Source organism: Argopecten irradians, chromosome 6, assembly GCF_041381155.1.
Source record: "Argopecten irradians isolate NY chromosome 6, Ai_NY, whole genome shotgun sequence".
NCBI lineage: Eukaryota > Metazoa > Mollusca > Bivalvia > Pectinida > Pectinidae > Argopecten > Argopecten irradians.
This window is the reverse complement of record NC_091139.1, coordinates 31,688,492-31,708,539: the sequence shown is the minus strand read 5'-3', so window position 1 is coordinate 31,708,539 and position 20,048 is coordinate 31,688,492. Positions and strand designations below refer to the sequence as shown.

The 20,048-nt window shown below is 36.2% G+C and overlaps 1 pseudogene; it reads right to left on the bottom strand.

The window, feature by feature from the left end:
* LOC138326459 (E3 ubiquitin-protein ligase HECTD3-like) overlaps positions 1–18,434 on the bottom strand; it is a 32,599-nt pseudogene extending 14,165 nt beyond the window's left edge.
* Positions 18,435–20,048: the final 1,614 nt, after the last annotated feature.

The window sequence follows — 20,048 nt, the reverse complement described above, 5'->3', positions numbered from 1 at the left end:
ATGATCTCAAACACACTTAAAACTTATTGTGGCAATATTAAAGTAACTAAATTATAATATTTTCAATAGTTCTGATAACTATTCATGTGTAATATCTCCAGACATTGACATGTGTACGGATCGAATACGGCGGACTGCCAATGTTTTTGACATGTTCTGCAAGATATATTTCACTGTTTCAGTTACGGTGGCCAATAAAAGAAAACAAGCACAGTGCAATTATATTATGTTATTTCTTCTAAATACAACACTTTTTGTGCAAGTTGTTCGAAGCATTTATTAGTGTGAATAGTTTGACAATGAAATTTACCTACATTTATAAACACTGAATTTTGTCGGTTCCCCCGGACATCGTTTTCCCCAAAATTTCGATATGCGCAAAATCATTTACCGACTAGTAGATATTTTTTCAGTTTTTACAAGCCATAAGAAAAAATACCATGTGCAATGTAACACTGGTGTGTAAGTAAACAACAAGATTTTTACGGGTATTTTGTATACATTTACGATTGTGTTTTGGTATTGCTGATGTAGCCATTAAGCGCCACGCGATTTTACCTGTTGGATTTGGCGACAGAACTGACGAGTCTAAAAATAGCCACGTATGTGTCGGTAGAGTGTTTGCGTTTATCGCTACAACGGGGACAGAATTTTCTCGCTGTGGTTACAAAATCAAACTCGATTGAACGGAATAAGGAACTTCATAATTATTTATCATTCGCAGTTGGGGTGGACCGGTTCTACATAAACGTACACTCTCACCACTGCTCAAACTGCGACTTCCATCTATAAATGAACCAAAAATATTAAATTCTACATAAACTTACTCTCCCACCACTGCTCGAACCGTCATGTCCATCTAATGAGAAAAAAGATAAAAGTTGTACAATGTAACAGTGTTGTCTTCCTATATCAACCTTGCCTCTCAATTTTTTTTTTTTGAGGCTATTAAACAACACAGGATTCAAAAAGTTTGAATTTCTATCATCAACAAAGGCTACCAGTCTGACAGAAATGTTCACAAATATAACTTGTCTCTTCATGAAACAATACCTGTCAAATGTTTGGATTGTTATAATTAAATTATCAATTAATCATCAAGTTCTTGTGAGAGCAAAACAGGTCGTCATAAAACAAAGATTGGCTATTTAGGGTAATGTGATCCAAAAACATCAATTTACATTTCATTTCACCAACCAAACTTTTACTTAGTAAGCAAAATTCAAAGCAATTATTACAAAGTCATGTGCTGTAATGGCTAGATAATAACAGGTACAAAGATAACGTAATAACAAGTCACTTGGCATGTTTTATCTAAATCATAAATAAACCTATCCTCTAAAATAAAGAGTGACTGACCATGGACATATGAACAAATAAGGTTGTTTTATTAAGTTGAAATCCGACATTGCTTCTTTAAAACTTAAACAGACAAACTCACCTGTAATTTAAAGGTTTTGCTGTCCTGTCCCTAGGCTTAAGACCTTCATATATTTGCATAAAAATTGTATTTTTGAAGTCCGAGTCTGGATTCACATTACAACGGTGCTCCATGGCAGCTCGGCGATTTATAAATAACTTTGGAATCTCCACTGGTCTTCTGTAAACATAAACAAAACATCAAGTTCATTCTTTGGAAAAGAAATTTCATACCTAATAGTCCACAGTTTTTTTTTTTTTTTGCAGTGTTAATTATTAACGATAAATGTATTTTATTTTCAAATTCATAAACATCTCATTTAATACAGGAAAGTACATGTAAAATTACATATTGTAGTGCTTCAACAACCGATATTCCATTTAATCTAATTATGCCAGTAAGACAGGTTGCAGTTGAATCATGACACAAACAATATCACTATCTTATATTTATGTTAATTTCCGCAATTTCAGTTGGTAATTGCAGTTATTTGTGGATGTCTTTTGACAATAACTTACCAAAGTAATATAGAAATCTTGCAATTTTGTTATTATAGTTAATTACCAAGGTATGTGTTAAGTTTTTATAATTTTTAAAACTAGGCCTGATTTGATTCAATGTATGTATGAAGAACAAATATACGTAACCGGCCTACAATACCCTTTGGCTGGGTACGAAGCCGAAGCGACCCCTATGTGTCCTAGTGGAGCACTGCCTCCTAAAATCACTAGGACACAATTTTCTATTTTTTTTCTTTTTTTGTAGGTTTGAGAGATATTCCTTCAATACTTTCTGAGAAATAGCGGTAACAAACCTCAACTGCCATGATGGCGGCCTTTCGGCCATCTTGTTGACCAATTGGTCACAAAATACAATATGCACAACTAGGGCCCTAGGGGAACCTACATACAAAATTTGAGAAGGATCCCTTCAGTGCTTTGTGAGAAATAGTGGTAAAAAATTTCAATTATCAAAATCAAAGATGGCGGCCTGTCGGCCATCTTGTTGACCAATTGGTCCCAAAATGCAATATGCACAAATAGGGCCCTAGGGGGAACATACATGTGAAATTTGAGAGAGATCCATTCAGTACTTTCTGAGAAATAGTGGTAACAAACTTTAATTATCAAAATCCAAGATGGTTGTCTGGCAGCCATCTTGTTGACCAGTTGATCCCAAAATAAAATATACACAACTAGAGCCCTCGGGGAACCTACATACGAAATTTGAGAAAGATTCCTTCAGCCCTTTCTGATAAATAGCGGTAACAAGAAATGTTAACGGATGGAAGGACGGACAGACGACGGACCACGGACGAAAAGCCATTTGCATAGCCCACCATCTGATGAAGGTGGGCTCAAATATACTGTCTCGCTGTGAATGATATTTTATATGATTAAGTTTTATTGCCTTGTAGGTAAGTGATATAAAACAAGTACTATAAAACGAACACAAACGTCAATTATAGCTCTAAAGATGATACCATTTTCTGTAATAAAGTTTTTTGAGCAGATATGTATATATAACTTCATTCTAGTGACGACATGTCCAATGTGTCAAATCTAGTCAACATATCTCAATGAAAGCCATTTCATTACATTTTGATACTGTACATACAGCAGATCATTTTTGAGGGTAAAAAAAGAATAATATTGAAATGACTTATACTTACTCAGATGAAGATTCCTTGATGAAAGTTTCTATAAGGTTAAGGCGTTTTTTTGATAATGGTAATAACTGTCTCACCAGCTGAAAAAACCACACAATTACAAGGATTATAATGATATAAACAACAACCTTCTTAACCCAGTACTATATCATGTCAAAGTCAAATAATTTTAGCTTTTTCCCCTTTTGCCTTCCATTGTAAATTAAATTACTTTTAATCTATTTTTATCTTGAGTTATTGAGGTTTAAGTAAACAATACTCAGAATTTAAAAAAAGAAGGACTCAGATAATATGACCTTTGAGATATAGAATTTTAAGTAAGCGAAATTCAACATTATAGTTACATGATAACAAGTGTTTCTCCACAATACTTACTTCTAATGAACTGTAAGAACCTATAGAGTATTCCCAGGCAGGAACGATATATGGTAAAACACTGTCTAATATCACCATCAGCCTGTAACAACATTTTATACTGCAACATTACATTAATATTTCAAATTAACATAATCATTACTGTTTGCTGCTGTACTGTTACCCTGTAAAAGAGCCCTATGAGCTAACAATATAACACAGGCTACTACTACATATTCAAATTTAATAGCGTGGTAATGGTAGGTGCTATGTGTCAATTAACAAGAGTATTTGAATTTAATCAACAAAAATACTTTATTGGTATTTATAAAATTAAGTCAAAAACATGCTGAAAATCTAGAGTAACTTCTAGAATATCTCTGAAAATTAATGCTGGTTCTTTTCACTCCATCAATACCATACCCTTATTAGGGCTGTAAAGACACACTGGGGTCACGATACGATATGCTGGTTCTTTTCACTCCATCAATACCATACCCTTATTAGGGCTGTAAAGACACACTGGGGTCACGATACGATATGTATCTCGATACTAAACCTGCGATACAACATGTATCTCTATTCTTTAAGATCACCTGTGTGGCAACATTTTGGATTTCCTTTCGAGAGTGAAACTGTAAACAAAAATTAAGTAGTGTGTAGACTCTGTAGGTGTGCAATAAAATACACGGGATCCACCACAAATATGTCTCCTCAATCCAAAATGTCTCCATACGGATGATTTAAATGAGGCCAGTGAATCCGTTTGCTGTTGTAGTAACATTGAAAAGTGCGAGAAGAGCGACAACTCTTATTGAATTATTTTCATAGGTATCCCGATACTATTTCACATATCGGTATCATGGTTGGGGAATATAAGTGATATTATCGGTGTATCGTTACAGCCCTAACCCCCTATACAACAGGGATATTATTACCTCTGTAGTGTATCATTACAGCCCTAACCCCCTATGTAACAAGGATTATTTTACCTCTGTAGTGTATCGTTACAGCCCTAACCTCCTATATAACAAGGATTATTTTACCTCTGTAGTGTATCATTACAGCCCTTATCCTCTATATAACAAGGATTATTTTACCTCTGTAGTGTATCGTTACAGCCCTAACCCCCTATACAACAAGGATTATTTTACCTCTGTAGTGTATCGTTACAGCCCTAACCCCCTATACAACAAGGATTATTTACTTGGTATCTATTTACAAAAGACCTCTGTAGTGTATCGTTACAGCCCTAACCCCTATACAACAAGGATTATTTTACCTCTGTAGTGTATCGTTACAGCCCTTACCCCTATACAACAAGGATTATTTTACCTCTGTAGTGTATCGTTACAGCCCTAACCCCCTATACAACAAGGATTATTTTACCTCTGTAGTGTATCGTTACAGCCCTAACCCCTATACAACAAGGATTATTTTACCTCTGTAGTGTATCGTTACAGCCCTAACCCCCTATACAACAAGGATTATTTTACCTCTGTAGTGTATCGTTACAGCCCTAAACCCTATACAACAAGGATTATTTTACCTCTGTAGTGTATCGTTACAGCCCTAACCCCCTATACAACAAGGATTATTTTACCTCTGTAGTGTATCGTTACAGCCCTAACCCCCTTATACAACAAGGATTATTTTACCTCTGTAGTGTATCGTTACAGCCCTAACCCCCTATACAACAAGGATTATTTTACCTCTGTAGTGTATCGTTACAGCCCTAACCCCTATACAACAAGGATATATTTTACCTCTGTAGTGTATCGTTACAGCCCTAACCCCTATACAACAAGGATTATTTTACCTCTGTAGTGTATCGTTACAGCCCTAACCCCCTATACAACAAGGATTATTTTACCTCTGTAGTGTATCGTTACAGCCCTAACCCCCTATACAACAAGGATTATTTTACCTCTGTAGTGTATCGTTACAGCCCTAACCCCTATACAACAAGGATTATTTTACCTCTGTAGTGTATCGTTACAGCCCTAACCCCTATACAACAAGGATTATTTTACCTCTGTAGTGTATCGTTACAGCCCTAACCCCCTATACAACAAGGATTATTTATTACCTCTGTAGTGTATCGTTACAGCCCTAACCCCTATACATAAACAAGGATTATTTTACCTCTGTAGTGTATCGTTACAGCCCTAACCCCCTATACAACAAGGATTATTTTACCTCTGTAGTGTATCGTTACAGCCCTAACCCCTATACAACAAGGATTATTTTACCTCTGTAGTGTATCGTTACAGCCCTAACCCCTATACAACAAGGATTATTTTACCTCTGTAGTGTATCGTTACAGCCCTAACCCCCTATACAACAAGGATTATTTTACCTCTGTAGTGTATCGTTACAGCCCTAACCCTATACAACAAGGATTATTACCTCTGTACGTACAGCCCTAACCCCTATACAACAAGGATTATTTTACCTCTGTAGTGTATCGTTACAGCCCTAACCCCTATATCCTCAGTCTACAGCCTACCCTATACAAGGATTATTTTACCTCTGTAGTGTATCGTTACAGCCCTAACCCCTATACAACAAGGATTATTTTACCTCTGTGTAGTATCGTTACAGCCCTAACCCCCTATACAACAAGGATTATTTTACCTCTGTAGTGTATCGTTACAGCCCTAACCCCTATACAACAAGGATTATTACCTCTTAGTAGTATTTTACCTCTGTAGTGTATCGTTACAGCCCTAACCCCCTATACAACAAGGATTATTTTACCTCTGTAGTGTATCGTTACAGCCCTAACCCCCTATACAACAAGGATTATTTTACCTCTGTAGTGTATCGTTACAGCCCTAACCCCTATACAACAAGGATTATTTTACCTCTGTAGTGTATCGTTACAGCCCTAACCCCCTATACAACAAGGATTATTTTACCTCTGTAGTGTATCGTTACAGCCCTAACCCCCTATACAACAAGGATTATTTTACCTCTGTAGTGTATCGTTACAGCCCTAACCCCCTATACAACAAGGATTATTTTACCTCTGTAGTGTATCGTTACAGCCCTAAACCCTATACAACAAGGATTATTTTACCTCTGTAGTGTATCGTTACAGCCCTAACCCCCTATACAACAAGGATTATTTTACCTCTGTAGTGTATCGTTACAGCCCTAACCCCCTATACAACAAGGATTATTTTACCTCTGTAGTGTATCGTTACAGCCCTAACCCCCTATACAACAAGGATTATTTTACCTCTGTAGTGTATCGTTACAGCCCTAACCCCCTATACAACAAGGATTATTTTACCTCTGTAGTGTATCGTTACAGCCCTAACCCCCTATACAACAAGGATTATTTTACCTCTGTAGTGTATCGTTACAGCCCTAACCCCCTATACAACAAGGATTATTTTACCTCTGTAGTGTATCGTTACAGCCCTAACCTCTATACAACAAGGATTATTTTACCTCTGTAGTGTATCGTTACAGCCCTAACCCCCTATACAACAAGGATTATTTTACCTCTGTAGTGTATCGTTACAGCCCTAACCCCCTATACAACAAGGATTATTTTACCTCTGTAGTGTATCGTTACAGCCCTAACCTCTATACAACAAGGATTATTTTACCTCTGTAGTGTATCGTTACAGCCCTAACCTCTATACAACAAGGATTATTTTACCTCTGTAGTGTATCGTTACAGCCCTAACCCCTATACAACAAGGATTATTTTACCTCTGTAGTGTATCGTTACAGCCCTAAACCCCTATACAACAAGGATTATTTTACCTCTGTAGTGTATCGTTACAGCCCTAAACCCTATACAACAAGGATTATTTTACCTCTGTATTGTATCGTTACAGCCCTAACCCCCTATAACAACAAGGATTATTTTACCTCTGTAGTGTATCGTTACAGCCCTAACCCCCTATACAACAAGGATTATTTTACCTCTGTAGTGTATCGTTACAGCCCTAACCCCCTATACAACAAGGATTATTTTACCTCTGTAGTGTATCGTTACAGCCCTAACCCCCTATATACAACAAGGATTATTTTACCTCTGTAGTGTATCGTTACAGCCCTAACCCCCTATACAACAAGGATTATTTTACCTCTGTAGTGTATCGTTACAGCCCTAACCCCCTATACAACAAGGATTATTTTACCTCTGTAGTGTATCGTTACAGCCCTAACCCCCTATACAACAAGGATTATTTTACCTCTGTAGTGTATCGTTACAGCCCTAACCCCCTATACAACAAGGATTATTTTACCTCTGTAGTGTATCGTTACAGCCCTAACCCCTATACAACAAGGATTATTTTACCTCTGTAGTGTATCGTTACAGCCCTAACCCCTATACAACAAGGATTATTTTACCTCTGTAGTGTATCGTTACAGCCCTAACCCCCTATACAACAAGGATTATTTTACCTCTGTAGTGTATCGTTACAGTCCTAACCCCCTATACAACAAGGATTATTTTACCTCTGTATACAACAAAGGATTATTTTACCTCTGTAGTGTATCGTTACAGCCCTAACCCCCTATACAACAAGGATTATTTTACCTCTGTAGTGTATCGTTACAGCCCTAACCCCCTATACAACAAAGGATTATTTTACCTCTGTAGTGTATCGTTACAGCCCTAACCCCCTATACAACAAGGATTATTTTACCTCTGTAGTGTATGTTACAGCCCTAACCCCCTATACAACAAGGATTATTTTACCTCTGTAGTGTATCGTTACAGCCCTAACCCCCTATACAACAAGGATTATTTTACCTCTGTAGTGTATCGTTACAGCCCTAACCCCCTATACAACAAGGATTATTTTACCTCTGTAGTGTATCGTTACAGCCCTAACCCCTATACAACAAGGATTATTTTACCTCTGTAGTGTATCGTTACAGCCCTAACCCCCTATATACAACAAGGATTATTTTACCTCTGTAGTGTATCGTTACAGCCCTAACCCCTATACAACAAGGATTATTTTACCTCTGTAGTGTATCGTTACAGCCCTAACCCCCTATACAACAAGGATTATTTTACCTCTGTAGTGTATCGTTACAGCCCTAACCCCCTATAACAACAAGGATTATTTTACCTCTGTAGTGTATCGTTACAGCCCTAACCCCCTATACAACAAGGATTATTTTACCTCTGTAGTGTATCGTTACAGCCCTAACCCCCTATACAACAAGGATTATTTTACCTCTGTAGTGTATCGTTACAGCCCTAACCCCCTATATAACAAGGATTATTTTACCTCTGTAGTGTATCGTTACAGCCCTAACCCCCTATACAACAAGGATTATTTTACCTCTGTAGTGTATCGTTACAGCCCTAACCCCCTATACAACAAGGATTATTTTACCTCTGTAGTGTATCGTTACAGCCCTAACCCCTATACAACAAGGATTATTTTACCTCTGTAGTGTATCGTTACAGCCCTAACCCCCTATACAACAAGGATTATTTTACCTCTGTAGTGTATCGTTACAGCCCTAACCCCCTATACAACAAGGATTATTTTACCTCTGTAGTGTATCGTTACAGCCCTAACCCCCTATACAACAAGGATTATTTTACCTCTGTAGTGTATCGTTACAGCCCTAACCCCTATATAACAGGGATTATTTTACCTCTGTAGTGTATCGTTACAGCCCTAACCCCCTATACAACAAGGATTATTTTACCTCTGTAGTGTATCGTTACAGCCCTAACCCCTATACAACAAGGATTATTTTACCTCTGTAGTGTATCGTTACAGCCCTAACCCCCTATACAACAAGGATTATTTTACCTCTGTAGTGTATCGTTACAGCCCTAACCCCCTATACAACAAGGATTATTTTACCTCTGTAGTGTATCGTTACAGCCCTAACCCCCTATACAACAAGGATTATTTTACCTCTGTAGTGTATCGTTACAGCCCTAACCCCTATACAACAAGGATTATTTTACCTCTGTAGTGTATCGTTACAGCCCTAACCCCTATACAACAAGGATTATTTTACCTCTGTAGTGTATCGTTACAGCCCTAACCCCCTATACAACAAGGATTATTTTACCTCTGTAGTGTATCGTTACAGCCCTAACCCCTATACAACAAGGATTATTTTACCTCTGTAGTGTATCGTTACAGCCCTAACCCCCTATACAACAAGGATTATTTTACCTCTGTAGTGTATCGTTACAGCCCTAACCCCCTATACAACAAGGATTATTTTACCTCTGTAGTGTATCGTTACAGCCCTAACCCCCTATACAACAAGGATTATTTTACCTCTGTAGTGTATCGTTACAGCCCTAACCCCTATACAACAAGGATTATTTTACCTCTGTAGTGTATCGTTACAGCCCTAACCCCTATACAACAAGGATTATTTTACCTCTGTAGTGTATCGTTACAGCCCTAACCCCTATACAACAAGGATTATTTTACCTCTGTAGTGTATCGTTACAGCCCTAACCCCCTATAAAACAAGGATTATTTTACCTCTGTAGTGTATCGTTACAGCCCTAACCCCCTATAACAACAAGGATTATTTTACCTCTGTAGTGTATCGTTACAGCCCTAAACCCTATACAACAAGGATTATTTTACCTCTGTAGTGTATCGTTACAGCCCTAACCTCTATACAACAAGGATTATTTTACCTCTGTAGTGTATCGTTAAAGCCCTAACACCCTATACAACAAGGATTATTTTACCTCTGTAGTGTATCGTTACAGTCCTAACCCCCTATACAACAAGGATTATTTTACCTCTGTATACAACAAAGGATTATTTTACCTCTGTAGTGTATCGTTACAGCCCTAACCCCCTATACAACAAGGATTATTTTACCTCTGTAGTGTATCGTTACAGCCCTAACCCCCTATACAACAAGGATTATTTTACCTCTGTAGTGTATCGTTACAGCCCTAACCCCCTATACAACAAGGATTATTTTTACCTCTGTAGTGTATCGTTACAGCCCTAACCCCCTATACAACAAGGATTATTTTACCTCTGTAGTGTATCGTTACAGCCCTAACCCCCTATACAACAAGGATTATTTTACCTCTGTAGTGTATCGTTACAGCCCTAACCCCCTATACAACAAGGATTATTTTACCTCTGTATTGTATCGATACAGCCCTAACCCCTATACAACAAAGGATTATTTTACCTCTGTAGTGTATCGTTACAGCCCTAACCCCCTATACAACAAGGATTATTTTACCTCTGTAGTGTATCGTTACAGCCCTAACCCCTATACAACAAGGATTATTTTACCTCTGTAGTGTATCGTTACAGCCCTAACCCCCTATACAACAAGGATTATTTTACCTCTGTAGTGTATCGTTACAGCCCTAACCCCCTATACAACAAGGATTATTTTACCTCTGTAGTGTATCGTTACAGCCCTAACCCCCTATACAACAAGGATTATTTTACCTCTGTAGTGTATCGTTACAGCCCTAACCCCCTATACAACAAGGATTATTTTACCTCTGTAGTGTATCGTTACAGCCCTAACCCCCTATACAACAAGGATTATTTTACCTCTGTAGTGTATCGTTACAGCCCTAACCCCCTATACAACAAGGATTATTTTACCTCTGTAGTGTATCGTTACAGCCCTAACCCCTATACAACAAGGATTATTTTACCTCTGTAGTGTATCGTTACAGCCCTAACCCCCTATACAACAAGGATTATTTTACCTCTGTAGTGTATCGTTACAGCCCTAACCCCCTATACAACAAGGATTATTTTACCTCTGTAGTGTATCGTTACAGCCCTAACCCCCTATACAACAAGGATTATTTTACCTCTGTAGTGTATCGTTACAGCCCTAACCCCTATACAACAAGGATTATTTTACCTCTGTAGTGTATCGTTACAGCCCTAACCCCTATACAACAAGGATTATTTTACCTCTGTAGAAGTAAAGAACGTCTGTACAGCTGATCTGGTGGGTAGGACTCCAATTTAGGATATCTAACTAAGTTCTCTCCCTTGAAAAAATCCCGATCAAAACCTAGATAGCGTCCCTCCGATGAAGAGATCTTTAAGCCACGTATTCTTGTATCAATACCACCAGCTGAAAAATGGATTTTGATGTTCAGCAATAAAAGGAAGTAATTCATGTAAAGGTTAAAGATTCTCTCTTAGTGAAATATTCAAAAACCTTATCCAGGTCATCTCATCAGGCCTTATCTTAGTCAGTGTCTAAAAAGGACATTCTTCTTTGTTCCTTCGGTGTCATGGATGTCTGTATTACTTTACAACTTTTTTTGAAAATAATGTTTATAGCTTAATTGAACTTCTTATTGATTTTTAGTTATTACATAAATGCAAGATAACTTTAATATATATTGCTACTAAATCATAATCCGGACATTGTTGAAAGTATTAATTATGTTATAACGATACATGTATGTAAAATGTCATAATTTTCTTAAGTCAAAATGTAATACCAGCGCAAAGGAGAACAAAATTCAGAACAGACAATTTCCAAGGCAATTGTCATGACATACCTACAGATTATGCACTGGTAGGTGTAACTTTGACTAAAAAAATAAGGTCACTGTCACAGGTAGCAAAGGGCATAACTCAATTCTAGGGTAGACTTCGTTTTCCCTAGAAAGACATACCTTTACACTCTTTGATGAGGATCATGATTACAGGATAATGTTCTGTCATGTTTTCTAGTATTGTTATATCCTCTACATCTTTCACTTCCCTAAAATAGATAGACATCCTCAAAATATTAATGATAAAATAAAAGTAGATTATGGGACAAAGTTATGTTCTAAATACAGAAACATGAATTAATGACAAAGCAATAAGACTTGCAACATTATAAACAAAATATAAAAAAAATACATTGTTTCTGCAAATCTCTCCAGTTATAAACTGAAAGTATTTTGTAATACAATATACCGGTAGAAATAAAGAAAGTTATCCAGCAGGTGAAAAAGGAACAATTATTTTTGTTTTGTTTTTTAATTAATACCCCTTATGATAATATGTAGGCGTACCAGAACTTTTGAAGGGCAATGAATATACATGCATCTCATATTAATATCAACATTATATGAGATATCTAAAATTTTCAACTTTCAAGAGCGGAAAATTTCAAGAACTTAGGAGCATTAAGAGCATTGCATTGTTATATGATCTTTATGAAATACATGTAGAATATACTGTGTACTTATTGATGTTACTCAAACCAGCATCAAATAAAAGTGACCAATGTTAAATCAGCTGTTATCATAACTTTACTACTGACCAGTCGATGGCCAGTGTCCGCAATGTAGAAAGGTTTTCATGTTCTCCACCCTGGACTGTTATGCGGGCCGGCAAGTAATTATCATCAGAGCCATCTAGTGTCAGTTGTAGTTTTCTGTAGTGTAACAATCAATCATTCTGTATACTGCAACAAAAAGGCCTAGCAAAACCCTCACTTAATTACTTTTCCAGCATGTCTATATATTATATACTAGGACTGGGTATTGGAAGGGCTAAAACGATATGATGTGTATTGAAAATATACTAAAACAATACACGATACATATTGACGATACAGTGGACCTCTTTTTCAAATTCAATCGACTATTACTTTTTTAAATATTGTGACAGTAAAAGACAATTTTGATGAATCATTCTATAACCTGACAAAAATCTACCAAACATTTTATTCAGTTTTCTCCATGACATTATCGTTGATGTTAAGCTTTGTCCAAAAGCATCTAGGTGACACAGATGCTTAACACTTTCTTTTGATTGAAATGCTAGTACTTGAATGGTATTTAGAATAAATTTGGTTTGGATTTTCCTATTTTTATAACAAAAACAGTAAGTTTAGTTGTTACAGTGATAGCGATATACAGCATGTTTACATATTGATAATCAATACGCAGTTGAAAATCGATATGTATCAATATATTGATTCAGCCCTATTATATACTGGTAAATTGTGTATTGCCATAGGGCAAGTGATTTTGGTGTGAACTAGACACTTAGATCAGACTACAAATTCAAAAAGTTCTGAATATCAAAAGTACATAGCAGACACAAAGCTATTGTATCAAGATCAAGGCTTACACTGGTGCCAACGGCAAATTCAAAATGCAATGATGACAGAAGAAATTTTCATACATCAAAAATTGTCAGATTTGTGTACGGAGTTATTTCTGTATCTGGACTTGTGAATTCTCTTAATCTGATAAGTATAAATACTAGTTCTACAAACAAAACCATTTTTATGCCTAAAGATGAAATGGTGAGGCATAAAAATGCATATCATGTAGCATGAGTAAAAAATTTAAGTTAAAGTTTGTCAAAATATTTCAGGATCTCTTTTTTCCATTAATGAATCACAACAATAAAAGAATGAACAGTAACTTATTTAAAAGTTATTTACAGAAAACATCAACATGATATTTCAAACTGGTATGATAGGAATCCGTGCTCAGACTACTCCACTGAAAAAAATACTTTGACTGATTTAAATTGTAAGAAGTAAACATAGATAACTTACAATATCACAGTTCCTTTTTTCATTTTAAGGAGAATCCAATGGTTTCCCTGACTACCATCACTCTCCCAGTAGGTGTCTGGGTCAGCATCAGTGAGACAGGATGGCCCAGCCTCATCATCCTGTGTGTTAATGTCATACATAGTTATATGGTAACATGACAATTCATAAATACAGCTTGGTTTGTTTGGTTTAACTCCCTATTAATATAAGGTAATTTAAGTATGTGTTAAAAAGGTGGAGAAAAGCTGGGTTACCTGAAGAAAAATCACCGACCCACTGTCAGTGTCTTGCAACTACCCTACATCAGATTAAAAGTCAAAACCAAGAGGTGAAGGGCTTACAGTATTATTTCTCAATATCTTAACCACTGGAACACCACAGCACCACTCGAGAATGTGTCTGTCTCCTACCAATTATAGCACATAGAAGGACCCCAGACATTTGTTTTCTTTATTGTAGGTTCAAGATCAAAATTTAATCACAATGACTTTGATAAATCAACTAACTTAGTTGAATCCATGAGTAAATTAATCTGAAAATATCTTAATCCTCTCTATATGATATACCACTTACACAACACGATGACACATCCACTGACTCCACAAAACTTTTTATGCTGCCCAGGTGGTCATTGTCAGGTGGAATGTGATGAGACATTAGCCGAACCAGTTCTTCATCTCCCTCCAATGTCCAGCACGTGGGGATTTCTGCGAGGCGAGACATAGCGGACTTGTCACACTCTGCCAGCTGTACTCGGTGGGTAAGGAACTGGCCTGCAAAGTGCTGCTCAACTGCATCTTCCCAGCTGAATAATAAAGTAGAGAATGCTTACTCTTTAGAGCATCTGGTTCTGTTTGCTTATGTTTTCCATAAATGTTTTTTTTTTTCTTGCAAAAAAAAAACATTTGTGCATGTAGTTTGGATGATAGTTAGTTCCATAATAGTGTTTTTTTCATATTGCAGCTTTAGTTTTATTATAGAATATTAATGTTATATAAATCATATGTAGAACTATTTGGAATTGATAAAACGCAAAGAAATTGGAGGTGAAAGGAAAGAGAGTGAAGTTTGATCTGATTATCATAAATTCAATATTTCAAATGATATGCTCAAAGCAGCACAATGATTTTTTTTTTTAATTCATATGTTCTGTAATTACGATTGTTTCAAAGAATAAATATATACACTGTATACCATGGCATTTGGCACATGAATCATGATCAAATGTCTGTAAAGATTTCTTTACCGTTATAATAATCTTTATTTCATTAAAGCAAAAGGCTAAAAAGCCTTTGTGCAAAACAAATACAGACATGACAATGGTAAACAGACTTTTCTGGAAAAAGGATGTACATTATATATATATAAATCAAAAAAAGAAATCAGCGAAAGGATGCACACAACAAATATATCAATGATCAAATAATATTGAATTTCTAACTTCATTAGTTCTGTGAACAAAGATAGCTAAATTTTTAACAATGCTACTATTTTCTGAAGTCAAGAGATCTATAAATTTAGTCATATTAGGCCTAAACCAAAGTTTCTTTTTTAACAGTTTTGATCTAATATCTACATAAATAGGACATTCCAAGATAAAATGATATTCATCTTCAATTTTTGCACAATTAAAACAATACCTCAAATCGACTGGAATTGGATTAGGCTTATGCCACTGACCTGTTTCTATGTACAATCTATATGTTCTAATCTTCATTTGAGTTTTTTTAATATTTTTCAATATTTACAGTATCGAGATAACTCTTATATCCAAATTGATTTGTAAACAATAAAGAACATCTTGTCCTTGGCGAATCTACCAGCTCACTATGCCAGTTTTGTATAAAAATATCTTTAACTCTAGTTTGGAATAATTCTAAAAATACCTTCTCGTTTCCAACTTGTTTTTCTAACCAAACTTAACCAAAACCATATGTACATAATAATTGTTTTACTAATTTTGCCCAGTTAATTAATTATTCTACATGATTCAGCTTGTTGATAAAGTTTATCATAGACTGACTTCACCAATACATTTTTCTTATGATGGACAATCTGTAGCCAATACTTAATTATCTTAAAATATCTCTTGAGTTTAAGTGGCAAACATCCTAATTCTCCATAAATAAAGTTGTTCTATGTCAAAGTTTTCACTCCAAGTAATCTTTTACAAAACCTTAAATGAACCTTTTCTACTGCCAACCCAGAGTGAAAGCCCCATACTTCACACCCATCACTCATTACGGGACATACTAATTTTTCAAATAAATTATATGCATTTGTTTTGGTGAAAGGTTAATAAATATTTGCAATCAGCTGAAAAAGTGATTTATTTCCTTGTCCCGTAAGAGTTAATTGGGCATCAGAAAATGACCCACTGGATGAGAGTACTAAGCCCAAAAAAGAAAACTTTTTAACTATCTGCACCTCCTCCTCACCTAAACAGAATTTTAAATCTTCTAGGTAATCGACCACCGTTTCTGAAAATCATGACCTTAGTTTTCTCAACATTTACTTTTAATTTCCATTTTTCACAATAACCGTGCAGAATATCCAGACCCTTTTGTAATTCAGTACTAGTGCAGGCCATCAAAGTGATGTCATCTGCATAAAGTATTATAAATAATTTCAAAAAATTTATTGACACCCCTTCAAAACCTTTTAAAATCAGCTCTCCTTCAAGATCATTTACATATATTGCAAAAAGAAATGGGGACAAACTTTCCCCTTGTTTTACCCCGGTTACACATTCGTACTCATCAGAAAGTTCATTATTAACTTTCACCCTAGCTTTAACTGATTGATACATTGACTTGACGATATCAAGCATCTTGCCTTGAATTCCCAATTTCAATAACTTTAACCACAAGTTTTCCCTCACAACATAATCAAATTACCTGTCTGAGCGTTTGCGGTTTTTTTCCAGAGAATTACAGGGGATGATTTGTAGAGCTGGATCATCAGAGACTGACTTACTGCTGTACTGAAGTATCCATGCATCATTGTCATATGTCACATACTCACTGGACTGGCAGCTTTTGAACTATATAGAATATAGAGTGAAAATACATGTTTATAACCATGGAATAGTTGTTTTCCAACCATATGGACAAAAAAAATGTCAAATTTTCGAGGGGATCTGCCCCTTTATCAAGACACACTAAACGAACACGATTACATAATATGATACAAACAGTAATATGGGAAAATGAAATTTGACAAATATATAGCAGTACAATGGAGCACAATTAACTATTCGGCAAGTGGCAGGCGAAGGCCGGATCTACCAACATGTTGTAGCCATGATGTTCGGCAGATCCAAGCGTTGATCAAAAGAGAGATTCTGGATTATCTATCTACAGACTAGCTATCCAAAAGGCATTAACGAACATTTTCAAGAGCTGTAGCTATATAGGTAGCGGACCATAAACAGGCCATCAGTCAGAATTTAGAGCCTGCGATTATGATCAGTTTTAGCCAAGGATTAAATTCATAAGTGAGAAGGATTCATGACTGTCTCTTTACACTACTAAACACCACGCGAGACGCCTATGAACCGTGAATAAAAACCGTTTTTCCCAACAAATACTTGTCTTATCAAGTCAAAGGAAACACCAATATAAAGTTTATCTAAATTCACAACGTTTATTACTTGCTCTAATGACGTAAGATTTAGAAGATATGTCATAAATTTTCGTTAAAAAATACAACAGCTCATGAAATGACGGCCCCACTTCAGAAACCCTCGCACCTGCTAGCTAAAAAGGAAAATCAGTCATCGCCCAACGTCACGGTCAGTGCTCAAACACAAAATCTCCTGCGTTGTACTCCCCCAAAACCCAGTGTGACTTATCCTTCTCATATACGTCCTTGGTTTTAGCAGACTAACCCCAACCCTGAGTGTTAGTGTGTTCTCCCTCCCTCTCTTTATTTATTTATTTTTACCTTTTTCACCTTTAGCCATTTTCCTTGAGAATTACAATACTCTTCACCACTAACTACTATTCGGGATTCATTAGTCAATACAATCTCTCCAACTCTTTTGCTATTCTTTTGCACATCCTGGTAGAGTTTCACAACAGTTCTTTGTTGAGTTTGGTATTCAACTTCCGCTGGAATATAACACAGACATTCTGGAAGGGGCTTGCCTTCGCTGAAACATCGAATTGATTCAAACAAACAACGAATTCGCGCAAGGCGCCGTCTGGAATTCCATGCACTATTATTGTTAGTCATATCGAACTTTCACTTTTGATCTGGATCCACAATCAGTGGGGCAGATCGGCAACCGGACTGCGACATGTGAGAGTACGACCACTTAATTTTAAAATCATAATTGTTCAAATTTCATACGCCACCATATGCATTACTTGTTTTATCACAATTAATCTATCTTAATCTATCTTAGGTTAGAAATAGCGTAATCACATAAGGTCTACAGTCTTTTGCTCCGGAAGGATCGCTCCGGAAGAAAAGACGATTTACAGGATCGGGCAGGATCGGGCAGAAACGGGCAGAATCGGGCAGGATCGGGCAGAATCGGGCAGAATCGGGCAGAATCGGGCAGAATCGGAGTACAAAATAGTCGTTAAAATTATAAATATGTATTTAATTATAGTGTAGCTATCAGTTTTATTAATTTGTTAACCGATTTGACCAAAAAAAGGTATAAAAATCATATTTTTCTTGCATGGTCGGACAGAAAATTACCGAGCAGGATCGGTCAATTTTAAAACTGATTGCTAATTTAAATCAGAGAAAAAATATCTAAAATAGTTAATATGACTATGATCTTGATAAATAAATGTGAAATATATAGGTATTTTCACAAAACCCACGTAATACTAATGGCGCAAAGATCAATTGCAATTTGCAGTTCGGATAAAATGGACTCTATATATACGGCCGGGCAGGATAGGTCTTTCGTAAATATAAACATTCATAAATCGTGCTCTACTTTTAATTAGATTTAATAAGAATAACTATATCATTATTAGTTAAACTAATTGATATATGTATGAACTGAAAAGGGAAAATTTATCAATGTACATTGCGCTAGCTTAGATAAGTGTTAAATGGTCCGAAACGACGATTTACAGGATCGGGCAGAAACAGACTTTTTGATTTATAGTTTTTACCGAAATGTAAAATATTATATTTTATATACCTTATTTTATACAACCAATACCGGTATGTATGGACTATGACGAGAAGTTTAATGTACTGCACAAGATAAAAGTAAAGTGGCTTGAATTTAAAAAAAAAATACGGTATACATATTTGCGCAGAAACGGACTTTGATTTGTACTATATTTTCTACGTTTATATATCAATTATAATTAATATTAATACATTGTATTATGTCTTTTACTGAATAGGTTCCATTAAAGTTAAGCAGGACAGTGTGAGATGTAATTTGTTTCCTTTATATGCAGGATCGAACTCTAACAAGGCAGGATAGAACTCTAAAAAGGCAGGATCGGACTTTATTTCCGCAGGATCGAACTCTTATAAGGCAGGATCGAACTCTTATAAGGCACGATCAGGCTCTAAAAAGGCAGGATCGGACTTTAAAAAGGCAGGATCGGACTTTAAAAAAAGCAGGATCGGCCTCTAAAAAGGCAGGATCGAACTTTATTTCCGCAGGATCGGACTCTAATAAGGCAAGATCGGACTTTAAAAAGGCAGGATCGGACTCTAAAAAGGGGCCGGATCGGACTTTAAAAAAGGCAGGATCGGACCTTAAAAAGGCAGGATCGGACTCTAATAAGGCAGGATCGGTCTCTACAAAGGCAGGATCGTACTTTAAAAAGGCAGGATCGGACTGTAATAAGGCAGGATCGGACATTAAAAAGGCAGGATCGGACTCTAAAAAGGCAGGATCGGACTTTAAAAAGGCAGGATCGGACTTAAAAAGGCAGGATCGGACCTTAAAAAGGCAGGATCGGACCTTAAAAAGGCAGGATCGGACTTAATAGGCAGGATCGGACATTATAAGGCAGGATCGGACTCTAAAAAGGCAGGATCGGACTTGAAAAGGCAGGATCGGACTTTAAAATGGCAGGATCG